This window comes from Aquila chrysaetos, chromosome 12 (assembly GCF_900496995.4).
Source record: "Aquila chrysaetos chrysaetos chromosome 12, bAquChr1.4, whole genome shotgun sequence".
Taxonomy (NCBI): domain Eukaryota; kingdom Metazoa; phylum Chordata; class Aves; order Accipitriformes; family Accipitridae; genus Aquila; species Aquila chrysaetos.
Window position 1 is genome coordinate 15365099 of NC_044015.1, and position 25985 is coordinate 15391083.

Below are 25985 nucleotides of genomic sequence, written 5' to 3' on the forward strand. Positions count from 1 at the left end.
TTTTTCATCCCATGCTAGCAAGATTTCTAGCTATATGCAAAAATTGCATGGTACATGATAGTCATGTAAATATTCTCTTGTAGCAGATGAATTTAATTTGAAGTTGCAGCTGATCAATGGTATTGAGGCCTTCATAATACCTAAACGACTTATACACTTAATCTTAAAACTGTGAAAAATATGCTTAAATGTTTTGTCCACCTCAATATTCAAATTTGCAAATTTTATTTTTCATATAGCACTAAATCAGTCCTGAGAAGGAATGTTTCTTTTCCTACAAAATAAAAAGAGACAGAACTTCTATTATACACTTTGGCAATCTTCCACAAGAGCTTATAGGAATGAAGACTCCTAGCCTATAAAAATCAGCGCACACAATGAACACCAATTCTGGTAGCTGAGAGCTACAATAACATTCATCTTCAAAATGCTTGTTTCAATCCAAACACTAACTTTAACTTAATCATGTCTTGAATCATGTTTGTATGAAGCAGACTGTGATAGCTCTAAAACTGCACTGCTTTCTCTCTAAACAATGAAAATGGCAGGACTAATTGTGAACATTTTTCTTCTTTACCTTGATTTTATCCCTTTCTTTATAAAAGTAACTTAGTGTTAAGTAGAATATTTTAGCTGTCACACATTGTCCTCTGTAAATTTTCAAGTGCTTTCTAAGGATATAATTTTTATTATCTTTTCTTATTTTCATGAAGAAAAATGAAAATTTTATTATCTTTTAAATTTTTATTATCTTTTCTTATTTTCCTCTACAGCAGAGGAAAGGCACAGAGGGAGAAGTATAGAGGGAGAAGTTGTAAAAGAATTTGGATTTTCCAGTTTCATAGTTACATCAAAAGGTCTTCTTTAACAATTTCTTGCTTTCCTGTTTCCAAGAATATAAACAAATATACTGTAATAACGTAGGGATAAATGAATCATTTTTTTGTATGATAGAACAGGTTGTAACTTCAGGTGATGAGAATGATAGTGTAAACCCCTGACAGGTTGAATTTGCTCTAAGTTGCTGTTGCACAATTCATAGAAAAGTAGCTGAATATCCAGTAAGAGAGAAATTAAGGACACTAATTAAATTATTCTAACAGCTAATATTTCAGCAGCTTGTTTATGAATAAGTAACATCACTGCGCCACAATAATCATCTTTAAAAACAGAGGCTGTAAGTGGTATGGCAAGATCTGATGCATGAAATGTTTTGCACAGGGCAAAGATATAAGAAATGGAAAAGCTTTGCCAAACTGGTTTAATGATTGGTTGATAGCAAACCAAGTCAGACAGGTAAGGTTGTGGTTTGCATTTAAGTAATTAACAAAAATGCTTAAAAACATTCCCATGAGGATCTGAGTTGAATATTGCCCTAAACTACACTGAGGTGAACGCTCCTTACCAGCAAGGTCAGTCTCAGATTAAATTAGGGAAATATTTCTCCATACATGCAGAAAATACTAAGTTTGAGCTGATTTCTTGTAAAGATACAGGGCAGGTTTTAGAGACTGAGAGAAATACTCCAGAAGGCATTTGGTAAGAACAAGGGTAGAAATTTTGATCATTGTTCTGGTGGGTGTTAATATCTGGGTGATGAAGTAATTTCTCTGTAGAATTTGAGGTCCAGAGCTAACTACATGTGATGCAATGATAATTTAATGGATTTCAAGATGAGTTATTTATAGTTCCCTTTACTTACCATCATGAATAATGCTTCATGTTTCAAATGTACCTTTTAAGCATATTCTTTCTATTAGAATTTTGTATGAAGACTCAGAGAATGAGTATCTTGAATCTATGTAAAGATAAAGGAAGCCATGTTTGGTGTTAACTGATAAACTACCAGTGGTAGTGAGGGGACATTAGGTGATAGAACTGGAATATTTATGGAGATTTATTGGAAGTTAACAGTAAGATTGTAGTAGAAAAAAAATCTTATTTCTTACTATATAGATTACCTGGAAAAGTAAAGCTTTGAGATATACATTGATAGATAAAATAGAGATATTCAAAAGAGAACCTTTTTTTTTCTGTTGGAAGGAAGTCTTGAAGTTAGATCTTGAAAGGTACTTGGGGATTTTGGCATAACTCAGAAGCTTCTGTGAGAAAAATCTTTATAGTGTTTGGAATACGATATCTGGAGAAACCACGTCTGATCAGTGCTTGGCCTGCAGACATTGCTATGCACGCAGTGTATCAGCATGGTGAGCTCTTATCTGTCCTCACACAGCCATCAGATTTCTCTGACAGAGGTAGAGAGACTTTTTGCTAGCTCTTTTTTTTCTCCAGCAGTAGAGTTTGAAAATAAAAGAAATGTCTGCTATAAGCAAAGAAGGCAAAGACAGTCCTATCATCAGATGAGCAGCTGTGAGCATCTAAGCAGACAGACCTCTTTATTGCTACTTTATTTTCTTAGCCATGCTGCTTTGGCTGCAGCTGCTTTAAGAGAAGATAGACAGTGCATGACATACTTTGTATGTTCATCTTGGGAGCGGTAAGTTGCCAAGTTAAACATGAGCACTCTGGTTTTGAAGAGGAGAAAAAGTCTGTGGTCTCATAGTTTACAATTCTGCTTGTCAAGTCCTTTATTGCTTTCATCTCTTCAATAGTTTCATTAGTTCAGTCCTCCACTTGGTACTTTTGTGGACGACAGAAGAGCGAGAGGCAAGGAGGTAATTGTGAAGAATATTATTCAGTATTCTAGACTTAAAATTTTGAGACAGAAATGTTGAAGTCTTCTTTTGGTATTTACATGCAAGATACAAACTAATACAAGAGAGTTTACCATAAGGTTTGTGATACACCTGGTGCTGTCAAGTTCAGTATTTCATTTTCTGCTAAGAGAAATATGGCTAAGAACACAAAAGCATACTAACATTCCTGAAAATGCAGGTTCTTATTTTCATCATTGAAGCTGGAATAATTTCTGATTTTTGATCTTGGGTTGATTAAAATAAGTCTTTTTTTTTCTTTTTTTTTTTTTTTTTCATAACAGTTGATGATATCTGAAATGCATTGTTGCAGACTGTAAAGCACTACATACCTGACTGATGCACTGCTGTCAGCACAACTGGCTGATTACCCTTTGTATGAGATAAACAAGGAAGTGCAGAATGTGTTAAATACTTGTTTTTTATAGAATCATAGAATCATTTAGGTTGGAAAAGACCCTTAAGACCATCGAGTCCAACCATTAACCTAACACCGCCAAGTCCACCACTAAACCATGTTCCTAAGCACCACACCTACACATCTTTTAAATACTTCCAGGGATGGTGACTCAACCATTTCCCTGGGCAGCCTGTTCCAATGCCAGACAACCCTTTCAGTAAAGTATTTTTTTCTAATATCCAATCTAAACCTCCTCTGCCACAACTTGAGGCTGTTTCCTCTTGTCCTATCATTTGCTACGTGGGAGAAGAGACCAACACCCACCTCACTACAACCTCCTTTCAGGTAGTTGTAGAGAGCAATAAGGTCTCCCCTCAGCCTCCTTTTCTCCAGGCTAAACAACCCCAGTTCCTTCAGCCACTCCTCACAAGACTTGTGCTCCAGGCCCCTCACCAGCTTCTTTGCTCTTCTTTGGACATGCTCCCGCACCTCAATGTCTTTCCTGTAGTAAGGGGCCCAAAACTGAACACAGTACTCGAGGTGCGGCCTCACCAGTGCTGAGTACAGGGAGACGATCACTTTCCTGCTTCTGCTGGCCACGCTATTTCTGACACAAGCCAGGATGCTATTGGCCTTCTATAAATTGTTAGATTAAGAGGTAAGGCATTAATGTCAAAATCTAGTCTCCTTTTTTTTTCCACCAGCTATTGAAAGTCAGTGCAGCTCATATTAGCTCTATATTTTTGTTCTTGCTTTTCTACTCTTATTTTACTACTTGAAAAAAGCTATGCTTTCAAATCCCAATGCTCCTCTCTACCGAGTGTATGCATATGAAACTAAAAATCTCTTGCAGGAAGCTTAAAAGGGGGTTTAATGCTGCTTTCATTTGCTTTTCATTTTAATTATAAATAAGAGAAGGGATTGGTATTGGGTATGTTGAAAATTTTGGTTCAGTTCCTTTCTACCATGAATTCCTTATGAAACATTGGAAAATGAGATAATAATATTTTCTTTTTTTTTTTTCTTTTTCTTATCTCATCTTTTCCTTTCCTTTCTCACACTGCAAGACTTTTGGGACAAAGTCTGTTTCTTATTGTGTGAACACCCTTGAGCGTAATGGACTCGGGTATTAGATAAGAACTTTTGTGCAGCTGTAACACAGGAAAAGTGAGAGATATCAAGTGTGTGAGCCAATTTAGTGTGAAATACCAACTTTTAAATACTTTGCTTTACTTCATACTCATGAACAACGAATAATTCCATGATAATGAAATGCAACCATCTGATACATATAACTTCTTTCTTTTTCTTCATTTAACTGCGTAGCTATGCTGTTTTTCTAAAAATAGGCCAATAAATGACAAAAGTGTCTTGGTAGTTGTTTTAGAAAATTTTTGTCTCCCATAGTTCACAAACAGTTTGATAGAATTATGTCTTGTGTATGAAAAATATTGTGAATAAATTGCATTCATAGTTAGAAAACAAATGGACAAATATATTGAGGCAATATTTATTGCCCTCAGACACTCAGCTCAAAATAAAAGAAAACATGATGGCATGACATTACTATACTTTCTTGCCTTTTTTTTTTTCCATTTTAAGAGGGGAAAATATATTGCATTTAGTATCAACTGGCTAAAAATAGGATAAATTATAGCAAATCAAAATATTTCTCAGTATGGAAGGAAAAGGAAAGATGGAGTGATATATATTTCCATTTTAGCAATCGGAAAGGGAAGAAATAGGACATGATGGGAAAGCTGACTAACTGTTCCATTCTCACATTAAAGGAAATGGGTCAAAGTCTGATGTCTTATAAATGTTATGATAATTAGCTGGCCTGGTAGGAAGAACTGCTCAGTAATTATGTGGATACTTTATTGACACACTACTCTTACTAATTATCTAAGCTTCAAATATAGAAAAATGTTGAAAGAAGTGAGAACAGACTATTTATCTACTTAGAATGATAAGGTCACAGATTGTGTGGTCCTTATTAAATGTCAGACATTGCTACTGCTAATTGCCTTCCCCATGAAAATTGAACTGTTTTTGACTAAGTAGAGAACACTGAAAATGTCTATACTTTGTAATAGACAAAACCCAAAAACTTAGAAGAGAGAAATAAACTTTATCGGCTCAAACTAAACATTTATTGCTGAAATTTAGAAAGGCCAATTTAAGTCCCTGGTATAAATGCACAAATGAGGGAAAGAAGGGAACAAAAAACTTCTCCTTTGCCATGTCTTCTAAAAGAGCAGTACTGAAAGTTACCTTATTCCTTCTTTGCAAATAAAATAACCACACTTGAATTTACAAACCAAAAACTTTACATGGAAAAAAAGCAGGGAGAAAAGAAGGCATACATGAAATTACTTCCTTTTTCAGATCAAGGGGGTTTGCACAGAGCAATGAGTTGAACACTATATGCTTCATTAATGTGGTATTCTAGGGAGCTTTACATATCAGTGTTCCTTCCATGTAAATCTTTCATTTTTAAGTCTATTTTTTACAGAAGCCTAAGGAATATTTGAGATAAAACTCTAGTTGCAGTTTTTAGCTGGGTGACAAAATTACATTAATTGTGCATGACAATCAGATCTCTTTACATTTCTGTTTCATTACAATTTGGAATTCAGGCTTTTAGCAAATACATTTCTCCAGGTGTCATAGAAATACACAGAAATTTTGAACAGAGGTACTTGATGATGTAACAGAGAATTGTATTATAGTAGACTAAATATATGTGGATGAATTTTTTTTTTCTCCAGGTTTGAAGGGAATATGTATTATTCCTTGTTTTAGGGTGGTTTTGAGGATTCCCGAGAAGGTAAACACACATACACTGACTACAAGGGAAAAAGCAAGTGTTTTATTAACTACAGCCATGCATTATACTAAAGGTATCTCACAAAGCAAAAAAAAAAAAAAGCAATTAACATACCGACCCAAGGACTATGAAGAAGATAATGAACCTTCTGTACATTCGGTACATTCTTGTGCCGTCTTGTGCCGTGAGCTCAGCCCAGCAGTCGGTAGGTGCCAGCTTTACGTGGACATCCCCACAGAGGCAACAGTGACCTTGCCTTACACCAGCCCACTGCTCTTCGGAAAACCCCGGTATCTTATACATTTGTGGAGGAACGGGTGTCGACACTCGCAGACAATGAGTGCTGAAACACGCCTCGATTGCAACATAGGGAGCCTATGGCACATGCGCCCACTGGCCAGGTGCGCTGCACATGCCATAGCCATCACTTCTATTTGTTCATGGGCTCTGTGTACGCAGCAAATTACCATAATCAGTCAGTCACATCTACTATGCTCTAATCCATAGCAGGACTTTTGCAAGGTAAGCAAAATTATGTGTGGTGCCTTGTATTCCTCCATCATTGCATATACTACCTCCCCTAACATTGCTCAACTTTCTTATCCCCATGAGCAGCATTTCAAACAATAGACAATAAACTGTCTGTTCCCTGTGTTGACTGTGTTTTTTAGTTATCTACTTCTTACTCAGTGTTCATCCACGGACCAAAATTCCATCTTTTAATCCTTCCGTACACATTCCTGCTCAGTGTCTTTTCAAATAGTTTAAGGGATATGTTAGTATTTTGTAAAATTTGATTGAGTTGAATATTAAAAATAAATGAAATTTTAAGAATTTTCTGAAATAATTTACAAAGCTGCATACCAATCAGGACAAAAGTGGACCTGAAGTTTAATTTGAATTGGGAACTGCCTGCTTTCCAGAATGTCTGAACAAGTATGAGTAAAAGTAAGACTATTTTTATGTTGTTGATGTTTTGCTCATTTTCAGAATCAATTATTTTAAAAATAAAGTCATAAAACTCATGAATAATGCACTGGTGAACCAAAGACACCTCTACTTCCTTTGAATGTAAATATAGACATTATTATTTCAGGACCTTCACACAGTAGTAATTCTTTCACTCAGTAGTAATTCTACCTTTAGAGATACAGCTTCATATAGAACTATATTTAGAAGCTTGACCACACAAACACAAAGTATTTAAGGATGGAATATATAAGTGTGTACAGAAGTGTAACTAGTAAGATTATGTGAAGCAATACTTAAACAATTGTTGTACAGAGCATAAGTAGGACACAAGATGAAATACTGTGTACGGTTTTGGACAGTAGTCTTTGAGAAGGATGTGGACCATTTAAATCCAGCAGAAAGCAATGAGAGCAGTGTTATGTATGGAGACTCTGACCTACAAGGACAAAATGAATTTATTGGGGTTTCTTAGTATAAAGAAGATTGAGAAGGGGAAAATGATATGGTAATAGTATCCGAATACATGAATGACTACTAGAAAGAATGGAGTAATCTGTATCCCTGCTGGATGGAAAAAGTAATGCATTTACATTTTAAAATTAGGAAGATTGAGTTTAAACATTAGAAAAGACTTCACGATGAGAAGAATAATGAGAAGGCTGGTAAAGCAGTGGTAAAACAATATTCTTTATACATATGGACAAATGAAGAAGTATTTGGAAAGAATACTCCACATGAGCTGCATCTTCATTCTGGGGAGTCCTTCCAGATTACACTGATTAGAATGTGAAGTCATTTACCTTCTACTCCTTATCATATTTTCTGTTGCATTTGCTAATTATCAAAGAAACTTGTAGATAATCACAGTTTGCTCCCTTCCAGTTCACTATTTTTACCTTATCTTGCAGTGAAGAAACTATCACTGAGGCATGATGTTACTCATTTCCATGGTAACCATTAAGGCAGTGGAATTTCACTGCAGGGAACATGGAAATTAAATGAAAACAAAAGCTTTTGTCAAACATAAATATTTATACCTTTGGGCAACTCTTGGAAAGTACAATAGATGGTTTTTTCAGAAACAGTAAGCTATACAGTAGTAATACTTCAACTGAGTAGGATTCCAGCAGTCTTTCATGGAAGCTTAATTAGGCAGCCTGGAAAGTTTCAATAACCTCACGTTAAAGTTTCTGAGATCTGAATTGTTCACTATGTAAAAACAACCATGAAGCTTACAGTCTCCATTTCCTGCTTGCCAGGCTGCAATGCTCTTAATGTGGTTAGGCCTCAAAAATATACATCCCAAAAGTCTAAGAAATAAGCAGTTCTTGACCTCAGCCTACCCTATCAGTTTATAGTTAATTTGTCTAATAATTATATTTGTAGATGGTTTCCCTTCTAAAATAACTCAAGTATAAATGTCACTTTAAATCACAGACTTTGGTTTCTGTCTTACTATGAATTCTTTTTTGTAAATTTGAATTTTACTTCAAGTTGTCAGTTATGTGTGTGTGTATGTGGTGATAATGTAACTATTCTGTGGCTAAAATCCATTGACATAGTACACAAACTGGTGTTTACAGAAAACAGTTGCTAGCTAAAAGGAAAAAACAGCCTGTTCATGTGGTTGGTTGTATTGAATTTCATTGAGAAAGCACCTCAGTGTATGTACCTTGACTTGTTCTCTTTAACTACACTTGAAGTTAATGACTTTGCTTCATATATTTTGCTTCTTTCCTTTGGAGCTGATGAAGTACTCCATTAGCTATATATTAGATGGCTGCTAATAAGTACCTAATGTTTTACTGGTCAGGATATCATTGCTACACCTGTTAAAAACTAAGATTCAGTTCTTAACTATCACCTGTTTTTTATCATTGCTATATATTTATTCATCCAGGAGGAACACACTAAAAATATTATAGAAGTCACTGCCTAACTTAAAGTTGTGTCAACACACTGAACTCACAAATAAACAGAAAAAAGTATCTTAACTCACTTTAAGATTTGAACCCAAGAAAAGAAGTCATGCCTATCACCTTGTACATTCCAAAATATTCTTTCACAACTTTCTGTTGCTTAAGTCAAGCATATAATAAACACTGTTCTAGCTAGCTGAAACCTATTTCTTCAGATGATGATTTTGACAAGTTATTTTCCTGTTGACACTTATAAAGGACTTCTATAGTTTGAGGCAATAGATAAAATATTCTCGTGTTCTACTGCTACAGGTAGGTGCTGTTTAAGGTATTCTGGTTCTCATAAGTCCAGGGTCAAGTCAAGGGTCTCTTTCTTACTCTTTTTTTTTTTTTTTAAATTATTATTTCACTTACATGATACTGACAGAATTTTTGTTCTACAACTTTTCCTACCCATGCCTTGTACTGTGAGGGCATGTCTGCATAATTAAGGAATAAGCTATCCAGAAAGGTGCCATCCTTACAGAATAGGGGACTGTATTTTCATATTCACTGACTAATAATATGTAACAGTTAGAGGGAATAAAAAAGTCATAGAGCAACCAGTGTCACACTCTGTTAAAAAAGATTTAGGTGGTTGTTCACGGATCATGCAATGGTAAACAATTAGTAGGAATAGAAATATGATTTTTAACTATGTATGATAGTTAAATCTAGATATATTTGGGAAACTAAATTAGAATACTGCATGCAGTTCTATTGCTTACATTGCTATATGGTTGTTGACCTCTAAGAGAAACTGCATAAACAAACATCAAATAGCCTAACAGTAGGGCAAAATGTTTTATACTCTGAGATAAATTGCAGAGAAAATGTCTTAGCTCAGGTAGCTTAAATTGAATCAGGATCAAAACAGTTTGTTTAATTTATAAATGATACAGTTAACTGCCAATCAGTGAACACTCAGGGTGAATATCAATAATACAACAGGTAAACCACAATACAAGATACAAAATGTTAAGACAGCCATAAATTCGTGAACACTGTTTTATAAATTAATCCCCTAAACCTATCTCTTTCCTCACTCTGCCTCACACATACACAGACACACATCCCCCACCCTGCTGTGTGTGCCATCAGCACACATGCCCTCTCCTGGCACTGAGTGTTCTACCTCTTGCACACCCTCTGTGACAGATGCAGGTGCTCCAGCTTCATAGGTACCCCTGCCACTCCTCACACCCCGCTGACCCACACAACAGTGGCAAAGTCCCCCAAGAGTCACCAGCACTCACCCAAGGTGGGTCCCTACATATGCTGTCACCCAATGAGCTGGGTGCCAGCAGATCATGGCATCTGGCAGGGAGGATGCTCTGCCTGGCCTGGGAAGGGCTAGCAATGTCATTGGGGAGATGTCTGGCAGTGTCAAGCCAGGTGTTGAGATTGTTGCTGCGTTAACCTCTGCTTACCCCAAGGTGTCTCCCCACTCTTACAAATTTCCATTCTTTTTTTTTACTTGTTTTTTTAAGCTCACTTTCTCTTTGTTTCAAAAGGTTCTGTGTAATCCCCTTGGTTACTATTTAATCCAGATGGTGGTTGGTTTTGCAAAACTCTATCACTGTTAATTTCCCAGTTTTTAAACAAACATCCTCTCAGACCAGTGTTTCCGGTATTCTGTTCTCACTAGCTGCTGGCAACAAAATTTCCATTACATCATCTGCTAGATATGTTATGAAAAATTACAAGGTAAGTGACACATCTTTAACAAAAAAGTGTAGCAATGTAACATCTTAATTTAGTTTGAAAAGTAGCATGTGACTGGTAGCTGTCCCTTATCTCCTGTCTCACAATGGCAAATAATTGTGCATTGGAATACAAAGAAATGGTGGATTATCCACCTCTTCCTTCCTCCCAAATAGGACTTGCCACGCTTATGAAAGATTGAGCACAAATGAATGAGCCCAAAATAGAGTACTTGCATGACATGTAAGAAAGCAGGGTATGGACAGATCATCTCCTTTGGTTTAAGCATTCTTTTTGGTCTTAAGTATCATGAATGAGGATGTCAGGGAACACCAAAAGCTGGCTGTTGCCTCAGGGTTGGGGAGATGGAAAATGAGGGGGACAACAAGGCTGGCAGCACAGGGTTCTGTTGTGTTAAAGAGTAAAGAAGTTTGGCAGAGAATAAACCCCCTTGCATTCCAGCTTTTCCTCAGATGTCAGAGGGGCTCGGGGTGGCTAGGTTTAGATTCTGAGTGATGTCCAATTCAACACTGTCAGTCCAGTTGCATTCAATATATTGAACTACCATGATTACAGATGCACTAGTAGCGCACTGTACTTTCACTTTAGCTGCATTCAACAAGCTAAAATGGCCAGAGTTTGGTCACGTTCAACAAACTGTCACGGCTAGATTAATGAACAGTACAGTTTATTAAAGTAACAATACAGGTTCTTTTGGATTGCTGGTGATAAATACACTGCCTGCAAAGCTCGTGCAAATGATAATACAGTCGACTACAGGCACATTAAATTATGAAAGAAAAGAGTTTTAAAGAATTCTAAGTTTCCCGGGGAAGTACTCAGTACAGCTGAGTGTTCAAATCTCACCCAATAGGCGTCCTTAGGGAGAGGAAGAGAGGTTCAGCCCGTCAACTGATCCCAGAAGTTAGCAATGTCCTCCCGACTTGTTCACGATGATATCTTCCTTAACAGTCCCCCTCTCTTAAGGCCTTTTATACTATTTTCCTATTTAGGTGGAGCTTGAGTGACTCAAGTCATACATACTTCTACTATGATTGGTATAAAAATCTCCTCGTTTTACTTTTAAAGGTACATGCTAAAAAAAATTCAGAGTACATGTTCAGTGTGGGGGTGGTCATACTTTGGAGGTGGGGAACTTTGGGGATGGAGGTGTGTTTTGGTATTATAATGATATTATAGTGAACAAAGTTCACCCAGAGAACATGATTTTGTGTGTCAGTACCCCAGAACAGGGCACTTCTGATATAAATCAGAAGTAGGGCATTAGGTTGACAGAACCCCCATTATTTTACCTCCTTGTTTCAGTGGATTCAGTGCAGGGACCTACTGTTCTTGTTCCTATCTTTTTCCCTGTCCCTCCGATAATATCACAGAGCCCGGCCACAGTGTCTCCACTCCGCTCCACCCTCTATGTTGCTTCTCTTAGGGTCAGCATACCAAGCTCCCTTGGTGTTGCTAACATCTAAAGTTGCAGGTTATGTTGCTTAGGGAATTACTGTGGAACAGATTCCTTGCATATCCACTGCATTCCACTCTGGAGGTTTACCTCCCCTTAAGAGCAGGGCGGGGGACACACACGTATCAATAAGTCACTTCCAGCAATCATTCCACAGTCCTTGCCAGCCAGGGCCCCTCTCACAGTACTGGAGAGAGTATCAGGCCAGGACTGGAGGCTGTGGCCAGGTTCAACCAAGAGCCCAGGTCATCAGGGAAATTCATGGTGATGAGGCAGGTCTGGGATCAAACCAGCGTGTCAGCCTACAGCTTGGGCCTGCCTCAATGGGGACCATGGCCAACCAGGGCAGGACAATGGCAGACCTGGAGACCAACACCCTATGGTCTTGTTGGGGCAGGGCTGTGGGCCCTGGGAGGTCTGAAACGAGGTCTCAGCCATGGGAAGGAAGTGGGAGCCAGTGGAGGCCAGTCAGGACCAGAAAGACCCATGGGTGTCCTCAGGGTCCTGACAGAGTCAACCTGTTGCCTGATAAAGGCCAAAGTGAAAGTGGTTTAAGAGAAAGTATCCTGGGAAAACAGATCTGGTTTAGGGTTAGGAATGAATTAGTCTCTCACGCCCTTATTCCCCCACTCATTAGCAGGTTTTGTCTGTTCTTCAGTGAAGCACAATAGCTAGACAAATTGGAGATCTGAGTGTTAAGGGCAGATCTCCACATGATCCACATCCATTGCTGCTGAAGGATGACCTGCCCTTGATTTATCTTCTATATGAATTCTTCCAAAATCAGCGCTTGTTTTTCATTGCTGCCTGGGAACAGTGGAAAGTAAAAGAGAAATTCCCCAAACTAACTCAGCTATAGTCTTTTTGTAGGTAGAAATAAATATTAGCCAAGTCTCTTTATCAACACCCGACTAGTTCTTTCACAAAAAATTTCTCTACAAAACTATCCACTAAGACTGGGAATTTCTTTCCAGGTAAAATATATGACTACATGCTTACACAAGCAAACATGAAAACAAACAGAAAGAAAAGCAGCTTTTGCCTTGAGCTCTGGTGATGCCTGCCATAACAACATGATAGATGTGCATACAGCACTGCTTTTTATTCTAATTTCAAAGTTGAAATCCAACCCCAGGTCTGTAGGCCAATGCATTCTGCTTTCTGTTTGTCCAGGGTTGGTTTATTCACATAACTATTTAATTTAGAAGTCTGATGTTTTACAGCAACACCTCCCCCCTTAAAGATATTAATATTGACTCCATTGGATGATAAACACAGGAGTAATACTAAACCTACTTCTGTTCTTAGATTACCATGAACTTTTTTCTAAATGCGTTAAGACACTATTCTTCCAGCTCCTAATCGTAAAATTAATTTTATCTCATACAAGCAAAATGTTACTGCTGGCTGCAGTGTCTTTAGGAAGCTTTTGATCCTACCTCAGGCAATGTGGCTGTTTGTAATGTAAAACTCCCAAATACAGTCTGTTATGACCCACTGGTCAGAAGTTAATTGGCATTCCCCTCTTCCCTTGCTTGCTTATCTGCTTCTATAAAGATATTCATCCTTTTGCTCCTCCTTTTGAGTAAAGAATATGGAATAATATTCATCCTTATTAATTATGATCCATTATTTTAATCTTTATTCACACTGAAGCAAGTGCAGCAGAATTGAACATTGTCAATATAAGACTATTTATTAAGCAAAAGCAGTTGTCATAAGCATCTTGAAAATTTCCCCTTATATTTAATCTCTTACTCCCTCTATTTTCTAACATTATTTTACATTTGTATCAACATGATTCATACTCTGTAATATGATATTATTCCATTTCTGTTTTCAGATATGAAGATTAACAAATAGAATTTAAAAGAATGAATAAACACATATTAAAGCAAGGAACAGGTCTTCAAAGTCTACCATCTCTACCTGATAAAAAGAAATACTTTTTCACCTATTTGCAAAATTCAGTAATGACTTCTAAACAGTTTCCCTAAAATTGAATTTTGGTAAATTTATTGTCTGTCAAAGAAATTGAACCTTGATGAGCTTGTAATTACATAGCTTTGCACCCTTCAAATTGTTTTAAATATAATGGCTTTCTCAAAAAATAAAAATAAAAAGTACCAGGCTATTGACAATCCAAATCTCTTACAGTTATAGAAGCTTTTAGTTTACTTCTTAGTTCTACTCAAGATTAACAATAACAAAAAAAATTCTATGGTATTACAGATATACCTACCTTAAAAGCAGGTTTCTAATTATGGAAAGTCACTACCATGTTCTAAAAGCAATATAACATCAACCACCAAAGTTTTGATTCCAATCATGTCATCTTAAGAATAACGGTAACTTTTTCTTTCACTTAATGATAATAGATTTAACAATAAACTAGAAATAAGAAGTTAGCTAATTAAAATTGTTAGCTAGCTCATTGCAGTTTATTTGTGGGAGACAGGAAGGGGAGAATACGTGACTATGCTTAGATATACTCTGGTCTATGCTTGCTACTACATTGAATGATCATGATCATGAGACTTTCATGATACTACCAAAAAAGACAGTGTGACATCTCAGTTTGGTTATCTGTGTCTGTTTTCAGGGTGGTGTGGGAAATGCCAAAACTCATAATTGTCCTAAACAATCTATCTGCTAAGATGAAATCTTAAAATTAATAGATATAGTAATGAAATTCTTCTGGATTTATTATCTATAAAATTTCATAGACTTTATAGACAGCAATTGGTAGTAAGTTTTGATTGAAAAGGCTTAATGTCCTCAGCCACAGTTACCCACGTCCAGTGAGCTTTGGGGTAGGTATGCTAGAGCCAAATTTGTCAGGATCTTAAGCCCAGCAGAATTCCCCCATCCCAGTCTAACAGATGCTTTCACTTCCTCTTAGGTCCACCTAGCAGCACTGAGCTGATATTCCCATAGGCATCCCCTTCCCCTAACACAGACACTGAAGCACAGTAGAAAACAGGACCAGCCACACTTGCCACATGAACACCAACAGTACTCACATAAACATAAACAATTCAGAAGACCTGGTCCTGTTTCTCCTCTCCAGCTGACCAGGACTGAAGTTCCCTGCACCCTACCTTCTCTGTTGATTCACAGTCTCATTCACAGTCAGACACCTCTTGAATATTAGTGTTGACTTTACGTCAAGAACCCATGCCAGGACCATGGTATAGTTATTTACACTGACTCAGTCTTGGGGTCATTCCCAATGCCTGCTCCTCCCCAAACTGCCTTGAGCCTTTCTGATCCCCTCCTGTGTACCTTCCTTTAAAAAAAAAAAATAAATAAATCACAGAATCACAGAACAGTTAAGGTTGGAAGGGAGCTCTTGAGATCATCTAGTCCAATGCTTCCTCATCCACTCCACTCTGCTCGAGCAGGGTCAGCTGGAGCAGGCTGCCCAGAACCATGTCCAGCCAGGTTATTAATATCTTCAAGAATGGATAATCCACAACCCCTCAAGGAAACCTGCTCCAGTGTTCAGCCAAAAAAAGTGTTTATTTATGTTTAAATGGAATTTATTTAATAGCAATTTGTGCCCATTGACTCCTGTCCTGTCACTTGATACCACTGAGAACAGTCTGGTTCCATCTTCTTCACTTCCCCCTTCATCAGTTATTTATACACATGGGTGAGATACTCTGAGTTTTCTTTTCTGCAGATGGAACAGTCCAAACTCTGTCACCATCTCCTCATATGTTCTTTTGAATTTATCCAAGTTAACATATTGATAGTATCTACTCAATGGAACAGAATTATACATTAGGACACTGTTATTATGTGGCAAATTTTGAGATGGGCACCATTAGACATAATTTTCAGATGAAGAAGTTATTTTTATAAACTATAAAATAGATAGAGCTCTCATGAAATACATGGAGACATAGATGCACATAAAAACCATCTGTCTTCCAAATGTATAGCCTTAGAGAAGTTTATAGACAATACAGATCTTTTGAACATGTTGTATATTTTGTATACTGTATTTTTTCACTAAATAAATGTTAGAACCAAACTTAAAAATATTTATCAGTCTACTTTGAAAAAGTTGCCAGACTTCACACTAGACAACTTCTAGTTTAATGTATGTGGTTAGAGAAGAGTAATATAGTCATGATGTGTTGAATATTGGTTGTTGTACAGGACTAGAAAAATGGGGATGAATTTTTATGTTAAGGAGAGAGAGGCTGTAAATCAAAGACAAAAAAACAGTAGCTTGAAACGATAACACAGAAAGGAAGAAACTGAAGAGGTCATGTGTTCCAGCATCTGAGAAAAGCAAAAATATGTAAGAAGAATCGCACCTATTCCCCCAACAGTTGTAAAGAACTCGAAGCTCAGGAAAAACAGCTAAAGTTGGCAAAACTAAAATCAGGAATTTTAGTGGGGTTCTACTAAAAATGAAATTGCAGAAATGTAAGGTACCTACTAGACTTGCAGTATATCTTGTCATATTTTATTCTTTCACAGTAGGATGAAGCTCTGTGCTTTAAAATACCTCTCTGTATAAAAGTATTATTTGTTTTTACAGACATAATCAAATCCAGTAGCATCATGATGGATAGGCTCAATCTATAGTAATGTATAACAGCTACTTTTTATGCACTTCAAAACTTAACTTATAGTACAACAATGAGGACACAAGAAACAAAAAATATTAATTCATTATTTTTTGATCAAAAATACTTACAAACCCATTCATACAATTAACAGGCTTTCTTTCCTCAAAATAATTTTACATGGATGATGTTTGGAAAGTTTTGGAATCTAAAAATTGAACTCTATTTTCTTTAGCAGTAGAAAAGATAGCTGTGGCTTTACAGCCATCCATTGATGTGAACTTTTCAGAAAAATCTGACTCCAGCTGCTGAGAACTGTTGCTGTAGAACAAAACCAGAAACCCAGTAATCAGCCAGTAATCTAAAATTTCTGTTTAAGAGAACTTCCTAATGATATAATAATAATGTCACATCTTTTGTGTTGAAAGGAGTGCCTGGAAAATGGAGGCAATACTAGTGTCCTTCTACATGTTAATTATAATTTGCTGCTGTGATAGAAACATTGGCTCATGCTCATGAGTATTTGGAGAGTAGTAGTATTACTGAGTAGTATAACCTGGTATTTTGTCTGAAGTTTTAAATAGAACTATTTTGATCCCTCCTTATGATCCTTCCCCTTTTTTTCATGACTAACTAAAATTCCTATCCAAAAAGATAATTCCCATGAAAAAAAAGGATCTCACTCTGCTAGTGGCAGTCTTTTTGGTGATCGCAGTCTAACATTTTATATACAATTTAACACTTGCATTTTATGCTGGCAGAAAACGCTTCGAAAGGTACAGTTTACAGGTAAAAACAAATGAGCTTTCCATAGATCAGATAGGCTGGAAAGCTATGTAGCAGTCTATCTAAATATTGTTGCATGCTTTTTTTCTTAAGTGAATATCTGTAAACTTTACTTCGGTAATTCTTCATATATGGAATATAGTCTTAGATAGGCTTTGTATTTACTCTACAGATAACTAAGTAATTAATCATACAGATGACAGATTAACTGATAAGAGATCATTACTCACTAATTAGAAATTGCTAATTCACGTTGGCAATCACCTATTTTTTCAAAACTTTAAGTTGCATATTGTTAGATAATTCCTTATCTGAAATATGACAGCACATGATGTTTCCTCAGCTGAATTAATGAAATTCCCCAGTCTGACAGGGATTTAAAAAAAAAAAAAAAAAAAAAAAAAAAAACCAGGCCACCAATAAGTTTAACTGGAACTATATTTGTGTTTTTGTTTTACTGCTTTGCTGCAAGAGAAAAGCAGGAAAAAAAATTCATTCTATAACTTTTTCCTTAAGAAATAAAAGTGATTTGTTTTATTTTTAGTTTAGCATAAGTAAGTGAAACATGTCACAAAACAAACCCACAGAGATTAAAAAAAATTTTTTGAAACTTTGTTAAGTAATATAAAAATAAAATATTTTGGCATTTATAATTGGAAAGATTCTATTTTAAAATAGTTTAAAAAAACCTCTAACTTTTCTTAGTTCCCCCAAATAACCTAATCTAATGCAAAATCAGGAAGCTAATTCCTTTTATTATTCAGTCAGTTTCATTCAGCTCTATTTTTCCTTCATTTAGAAGTGCTCTTGACTAGTCATTCACCATGAGATTCTTACCAATCTGTCTTACAATTATTCCTATCTTATGGTGATCTTTTCAGCAATGATTTTTTTTTTTTAATCTGTAGCTCACATGTAATAATTTTCATATTCATATTTTTAAGGATTTTATGGGGGGTTGTTTGCTTATTTGTTTTATTATGGATATCAACTTCATTTGCCTTTTATTTAGAATTGTATTTGTCTGCATTCTTCAAAATTATTTTCTGCAGCTCATCTGTGACTGTGGCAGTCTTCTCCTGTCTTCCTAATACCGTGACAGATGAGGACCTAAGGAAAACTTCCTTTTTGTTAACCACATTACAACAGGGCAAGGTCCTTACCAACCAGGGCCCCAGCTGAGCAGGGTGGTCCCAGGGATGGCAGACAGGATCAGCCAAGAGTCTTGATCAAGAGGGAGGAGTGTGGCCTAAAATCCTGGCATTTTCAGCAGGAATAACAGTAATCTTTAACCCCAGTACCACATATTTTACCCCTGAAAGATGAAGGGTCTGTAGTCACAACCAGAACAAGTTTCCAAAGCTTGAGGAGAATCTGTCCTTCTCTAATTCTATTTTTCTAGTCATCCACAGTATGTCAGGAAAGTAGGGAGTGGAAGAGGGATAGTTATTTAACCTTTATCTTTGCTTTTTATCTCAGTACAGCTACAGCAGGGAAAAGCCAACAGTTGTGTAAACTAGTCACAACTCGTCTTGAGCTTGTTTCTGGGGTTGCAACACACTTTGGTTGTTTCCTGATGTGTGTTACATACTTTCATTCAATTTTTTATTGACAAAGGAGGTCTCAAAAGCCTGCCAAGGAGAGATGTAAAAATGCCTTAGCAACAGCTAGTAGACTGATGAAGTGCTGTGTAAACTGTTTAGCAATAAAACTAGACTGATCTGCTGACACTGTGACTTGACTCTTGACTTCATAAAAGATTTTCTGTTTTCAAGCATAAGGTTACCGATTAGTCAACACACATGAACAAGTCACAGTCAAAATATTCAGAAGCGTAGATGGTGTAGAACCATTGATGCTTTCTCTAACAGTGTCCTGGTTTCAGCTGGGATAGAGTTAACTGTCTTCCTAGTAGCTGGTACAGTGCTATGTTTTGAGTTCAGTATGCGAAGAATGTTGATAATGCTGATGTTTTCAGTTGTTGCTAAGTAGTGTTTAGACTAAAGTGAAGGTTTTTTCAGCTTCTCATGCCCAGCCAGCGAGAAAGCTGGAGGGGCACAAGAAGTTGGCACAGGACACAGCCAGGGCAGCTGACCCAAACTGGCCAACAAGGTATTCCATATCATGTGACATCCCATCTAGTATAGGAACTGGGAAGTGGGGCAGGGAATCGCCACTGGGGGACTAGCTGGGTGTCGGTCGGTGGGTGGTGAGCAATTGCCCTGCGCATCATTTGTACATTCCAATCCTTTCACTATTGCTGTTGTCATTTTATTAGTGTTATCATTATCATTATTAGTTTCTTCTTTTCTGTTCTATTAAATCGTTCTTATCTCAACCAACGAGTTTTACTTCTTTTCCCTATTTTCTCCCCCATCCCACTGGGTGCGGGGAGAGTGAGTGAGCGGCTGCATAGTGCTTAGTTGCTGGCTGGGGTTAAACCATGAGAAACAGCTACATCAATCGTGTTATCAACAGCATCCCTTGCTAGACAAAACTGCAATGTCTGGTTTCGGAACTGCTTTTCCTCTTTGCTTTCATGGTGTCTATACATATGATACAAACCAGTCTTCATGATTATATAAAGTCTTTTGCACGACTCCCATTTTAGTGCCAGAGGTCATGAGCACCTTGCTTTCCCATAATAAAATAAAAAGATTCTCTTTGTGAGAATAAAGGGGTAAAAATTGTTACAGCACTGAAAAATGCCTTAGAAATAATATACAATGAAGTTTTAGTTCAGAATGAAAATGAAGATATGACTGTTACTGATAGACATGTTTTTACATTCACTCCCTTTCAGTCATCAATTTGAATAATTAATATTAGTCTGATAGAGCACTTTATAACAGCAAACATCTAGTGTCCTTTAATAATGAGTCTGCAATTTTTTGCTGGTTTCTATTTACTGCTCAATTTTCTCAATTTTTTTGTAAATTTATGTGTAAAGGAACAGGGAATATTGATGCTATTATATTGTTCAGAAACTGGGAGCAGGTGCAAGGCTAGCAGAATTGGTTTCACTGACAAGGTGGAAAGCTCCTTTCCCTCCTCTATGTCTGGTTGGCTCTTTGAAGCAAGCTGCCTCCACTTTATAGTCAAATTAATATAATATCCACCATATAGTCTCCTGTGACAAAATTCTAATGGTTATTTTGATATTTGCCTGAATACACCATGGCAAGTGTAACTGTGTCGCAGGTCCATCTAAATTACTTGAAGAACATAAAGATAAAATTTGTACTCCCCAGGGCTCAGTGAAAACTTCTGAAGGTTTCAGAAGGATTCTGAGATATGGGGCTTCTTAAAAAACGTAATCACTAGTATGGCAGTTTTCCTTTGAAACTGAGATAGCACAAAAATGCCAATCAATAGCTATGTTTCTTGATACTAAGGAAAAAATAGAAATACAATTTTTGAGTTGTCATATCAATAAGTCACCTCCAGCAATTATTCCACACATGATGCAGCTTGTGCTTATGTTGGCGAACTCTGGTCTTGGCATGGTACAGGTTGGCCAATCAGATATTTCTTCATTTATCTTACCTGATTTTATCCAACTGTTAACAGTTTCTGGCACACCAGGCTTTCTGCTGTTATAGTTTCAACCAATCATCTTAAAGGTCAACAATTAATTTCCTTTCTACATTGTCTTTGAGCTCAAGTTTGTTTATTTATTTCTCTCTCAGGCTTCAGATATCTAGGGCATGCTATATGGATTCCTCTGCAGTAGCTTAACCATTTTAGTACCTCTATACTTAGATTGACTGACAATCCCAACAGCCTATACTACCCAGCATTTCTGAAATTCCTATGAAATTTTGTGGATCTCCTTAACTTAAAACAGAGACAAGGACATTGAAAACTAGTGACAGTTTTCTCCTTCTCTGTAGATGTGTCATGTTACTTCTTTATATGCTCTCATAGATGAATTATGCAGAGAGGGAGAAGATTAAGGGATAGCATACATGTAAGGAAGATCTGGGTATAATTTCCTCATGAGCATAAACTTATATTGAAAATTACAGTTTCAGTGAAACTTCAGAACCATTGATATTTCTGAGATGAAATATTTTGTCTGGAAATTCTTTGGGGTTTTTTTCCAAAGTGCTGCCTTTGCAGGCAGAAGTTACCCACTGTTTCAGATGTCAGTCTGAGTATCTGCATTTTCATTGTATTCAGTAAGCTTTTAAGTGCTCTGTTACAGAGTACAGCTGTTGTCCCAAAAACAGGGTTCATTTACCTGGTGTGCAAGCCAATAACACACAGAGTCAAGATATTTTCAAATTAATTTCATTGATGCGCATGAATGGGTGCCTGTCTCAAGAAAGCACACCCTTGTCTTACTAAAATTCTCACATTTATACACTTAACTAGAATAGAATCATTAAGTTTGGAAAAGACCTCTAAGATCATCAAGTCCAACTGTCGAACCAACAGCACCATGCCCACTAAATCATGTCCTGAAGTGCCTTGTCTACGTGTTTTTTGACACCTCCAGGGATAGTGACTCAACCACTTCCCTGGGCAGCCCATTCCAATGCCTGACAACCCTTTCAGTAAATAATTTTTTTCTAATATCCAATCTAAACCTCCCCTCATGCAACTTGAGGCCATTTCCTCTTGTCCTATACCTAGTAACTTGATAGAAAAGACCAGCACCCACCTCACTACAACCTCCTTTAAGAGAGTTGTAGAGAGCAATAGGGTCTCCCCTCAGCCTCCTCTTCTCCAGACTAAACAACCCCAGTTCCCTCAGCCGCTCCTCATAAGACTTGTGCTCCAGGCCCCTCACCAACTTGGTTGCCCTTCTCTGGACATTCTCCAGGACCTCAGTGCCTTTCCTGTAGTGAGGGGCCCAAAACTGAACACAGTACTCAAGGTGCAGCCTCACCAGTGCCAAGTACAGGAGAACAATCACTTCCCTGCTCCTGCTGGCCACACTCTCTCTCATACAGGCCAGGATGCCATTGGCCTTCTTGGCCCCCTGGGCACACTGCTGGCTCATATTCAGCTGGCTGTCAACCAGCATGCCCAGGTCTTTTTCTGCTGGGCAGCTTTCCAGCCACTCTTCCCCCAGCCTGTAGCGCTGCATGGGGTTGTTGTGACCAAAGTGCAGGACCCGGCACTTGGCCTTGTTGAACCTCATACAGTTGGCCTCAGCCCATCGATCCAGCCTGTCCAGATCTCTCTGTAGAGCCTTCCTACCCTTGAGCAGGTCAACCTTTCCTCCCAACTTGGTGTTGTCTGCAAACTTGCCGAGGGTGCACTCGATCCCTGCATCCAGATCATTGATAAAGATATTAAACATAACTGGCCCCAATACCGAGCCCTGGGGAACACCACCTGTGACCCACCGCCAACTGGATTTAAATCCATTCACCACAACCCTCTGGGCTTATCCATCCAGCCAGTTTTTCACCCAGTGAAGAGTACACTTGTCTAAGCCATGAGCCGCCAGCTTCTCAAGGAGTATGCCACGAGAGAGAGTGCCAAAGGCCTTGCTGAAGTCCAGGTAGACAACATCCACACCCTTCCCCTCATCCACTAGGCAGGTCACCTGGTCATAGAAGGAGATCAGGTTGGTCAAGCAGGACCTGCCTTTCATGAACCCATGCTGGCTGGGCCTGATCCCCTGGTTGTCCTGCACATGCTGTGTGAACACACTCAAGATGAACTGTTCCATAATCTTCCCCAGTACTGAGGTCAGGCTGACAGGCCTGTATTACCCTGGATCCTCTCCCTGACCCTTCTTGTAAATGGGCGACACATTGGCAAGCCTCCTGTTGTCTGGGACCTCATCTGTTGACCAGGACTGATGATAAATGATGGAGAGTGGCTTAGCAAGCTCCTGCGCCAGCTCCCTCAGTACTCTTGATGTACTCCCATCCAGTCCCATAGACTTGTGAGCGTCCAGGTGGTGTAGCAGGTCATTAACTGCTTCCTCCTGGATTATGGGGGGTGTATTCTGCTCTTCGTCCTTGTCTTCCAGCTCAGGGGCAGAGTACCCTGAGGATAACTGGTATCTCTATTAAAGACTGAGGCAAAGATGGCATTAAGTACCTCAGCCTTTTCCTCATCTTTGGTGGCCATGTTCCCTTCTGCATCCAGTAAAGGGTGGATATTCTCCTTGGTTCTCTTTTTATTGTTAACATATTTGTAAAAACATCTTTTGTTGTCTCTTATGACAGTGGCCAGATTGAGTTCTAGCTGAGCTTTTGCCTTTCTAATTTCCTCTCTGCATGACCTAACAAGATCCCTGTACTCCTCCTGAGTTGCCTGCCCTTTCTTCCAGGGATGGTAAACTCTCCTTTTTTTCTTGAGTCCTAGCAAAAGATCCCTGTTCAGCCAGGCTGGTCGTCTTCCTTAGCAGTTCATCTTGCGGCACATGGGAATAGCGTGGTCCCGAGCCTTTAAGACTTCCTTCTTAAAGAACGTCCATCCTTCCTGGACCCCTATGCCATTCAGGACTGTCTCCCAAGGGACCCTCTCAACCAGTGTCCTGAAAAGGCCAAAGTTTGCCCTCCAGAAGTCCATAGTGGTGGTTTTGCTGACTACCTTCCTTGCCTCACCAAAAATGGAAAATTCTATGATTTCATGGTCACTAAGCCCGAGATGGCCTCCCACCATCACATTCCCCACCAGTTCTTCCCTGTTTGTAAACAGTAGATCTAGCAAGGCTCCTCCCTTGGTAGGCTCACCTACCAGCTGTGTCAGGAAGTTATCTTCCACACACTCCAGGAACCTCCTAGTCTGCTTACTCTCTGCCGTGTTGTATTTCCAGCAGACATCTGGCAAGTTGAAGTCCCCCATGAGAACAAGGGCACATGATTCTGAGACTACTGCCAGCTGCTTGTAGAATGTTTCACCTGCCTCCTCAACCTGGTTGGGTGGTCTATAACAGACTCCCAGCATGATATCTGCCTTGTTGGCCTTCCCCCTCATCCTTACCCATAAGCACTCAACATTATCATCACAATCGTGGAGCTCTGTACAATCAAAACACTCCATAAGATAGAGAGTCACCCCACCACCTCTTCTACCTTGCCTATCCCTTCTGAAGAGCTTATAGCCATCCATTGCAGCACTCCAGTCATGGGAGACGTCCCACCATGTTTCTGTGATGGTGACTAAGTCATAGCTATCCTGCTGCACAACGGCTTCCAGCTCCTCCTGTTTATTGCCCATGCTGCGTGCATTGGCATAGATGCACTTGAGGTGGGCTATGAATTCCACTCCCAACATTGGCATGCCTCCCCTAGGCTCATCTCTGGTGAGCCTAGGTTTATCCCCTTCCCACTTCAAACCTAGTTTAAAGCCCTCTCTATGAGCCCGCCATCTCATGAGCGAGGATCCTTTTCCCCCTTTGAGATAGCTGGACTCCATATGTTGCCAGCAAACCTGGTGCCGTGTAAACCTCGCCATGACCAAAAAAAACCAAATTCCACTGATGACACCAGTCTCTGAGCTACGTATTAATCAGGTGTGTTTTCCTACTCCTTTCAGTATATTTCCCTGCCACTGAAGGGACTGAGGAAAACACTACCTGTGCTCCTGATCCTTCCACTAATCGCCCGAGTGCCCTGAAGTCCCTTTTGGTTGCCTTTGGATTTCTCCCTGCAATCTCATCACTGCCAACCTGCACAACCAATAGCAGGTAATAATCAGAGTACCAAACCAGACCAGGGAGTTTCCTGGTAATGTCTTTTACCCAGGCCCCAGGGAGGCCACAGACTTCCCTGTGGGATGGGTCAGGTCTGCACATTGGGCCCTCTGTCCCCATCAGAAGGGAATTGCCTATGACAATTACCCTACTTTTTCTTTTAACAGAGGCTTTCAGAATGCATGGGGCTGACTGACTCAGCCTAGGCACCCTCCTGGATAGGCCTTCATCTACAGTCTGATCTTCATTTGCCTGGCCCTCAAGTTCCAGAGCCCCATACCTGTTGTGTAGGGGCAACTGGGAAGGTGAGGGAGACCGGCAGGGGATTTGCCTGCCTCCCCGAGCAGGGGTCTGTATCCATTCTCCTCCATCTCTTAAGTCCCCTCCCGCCTGGTGGAAAGAGGGTAGGGGGTCTTCTGCTTCTTGTGGAGCCTCCATCTGCTGCCTCTGCCTCAGGGATCGTAGAGTGTGGGTCCATCAATCTATCTCCCTCTCACACTCCCTGATACTCCTTAATCTTTCCACTTCAATACATATTCCTTTCCACTAATACATATTCATTTTTGTTTTCCTTGATGATTGGTTCTTTCTTCTTCACCCCTCATGTAAATTAGTGTGCAGACTCTGTCTTCTTCCTTCATTGTATTCTTTTGAGTAGGTAGTATCATTTGAATAGGTGGTCAAGGAGTCGGTGGTCACAATCTCCCCCTGTAGGAAGTACCTTTTACCTACTTCTTCCCTAATCTTGGCAGTTCCAAGCAGTTCTTCAACGTTTATTGACCAGACCACAATCCATTACCTTTTCTGACATAAACATAAACTCCCATTGTCTCGTAGTTAGTTCCTAAAGCCTAAATCATGTGTAGCTATTGTTTCCCTATTTTAAATATTAACTGAT

General features: G+C 38.7%; 1 long non-coding RNA gene across 1 annotated transcript; it reads right to left on the reverse strand.

Annotated features, from left to right (window-relative positions):
- Positions 1-3359: 3359 nt before the first annotated feature.
- Positions 3360-25985, reverse strand: LOC121233718. Its single transcript, XR_005933729.1, has 3 exons — positions 25903-25985; positions 5265-5272; positions 3360-3369 (listed from the first exon to the last, which is right to left on the reverse strand). It is a non-coding gene; the product is annotated as an uncharacterized LOC121233718 (long non-coding RNA).